Below are 646 nucleotides of genomic sequence, written 5' to 3' on the forward strand. Positions count from 1 at the left end.
GGTGTCCGAGCGCAGCGGGCGGTGCGAACTGAGCCGGGCTCGCCGCCGCCGCCTGTTTTAGCCTCGGGGCAGCCAACCGTGACCGGCCGGCCACTGGGGAGGACCTTTCACCCCCGGCCACGGGCGTCCCGGCGACTCCCCGTCCTGCGGCCGGTCCCCTCAGAGCGGGCCGTCCTGCGGTCTGCTCCGAGGCCTCGTCTCCGAGGTCAGTCGCCCGCGGCACATCTCTGTGGTCTGCTCCGGGGCCTCGCTTTCGAGGTCAGTCGCCCGCGGCACATCTCTGCGGTGAGGCGCGGCAGCCGGCAGAACTGACGAGCGCTGGAGGCTCGTGCATCGGTGGTGAACGCACCGGGTGTGGCGCCCGGTCATGGCTGCGGTGTCCGGCAGACCTGACCGAGCAGGCTGGGCAGATGCTGAACGGACGAGCGCCAGAGGCTCGGCGCGTCGGTGATGAACGTGACGGCGTGTTGCGCCTGATTACGGCTGCCAGCGGTGCCCGGCCGGCCGGGCAGATGTTGAGCAATGCACAGCCCCCCTGTGTCATATGCACAGCAGAGCAATGCACAGCCCCCCTGGGAGATGTCCTGCGTGCGTAAGCCGTAGAGATATTTAACCATCGCATCTGTGGTTTCGGTGAGTGCTAGTC

Source organism: Pollicipes pollicipes, unplaced genomic scaffold (genome assembly GCF_011947565.3).
Source record: "Pollicipes pollicipes isolate AB1234 unplaced genomic scaffold, Ppol_2.1 Scaffold_6686;HRSCAF=7923_pilon_pilon_pilon, whole genome shotgun sequence".
Lineage (NCBI taxonomy): Eukaryota > Metazoa > Arthropoda > Thecostraca > Pollicipedomorpha > Pollicipedidae > Pollicipes > Pollicipes pollicipes.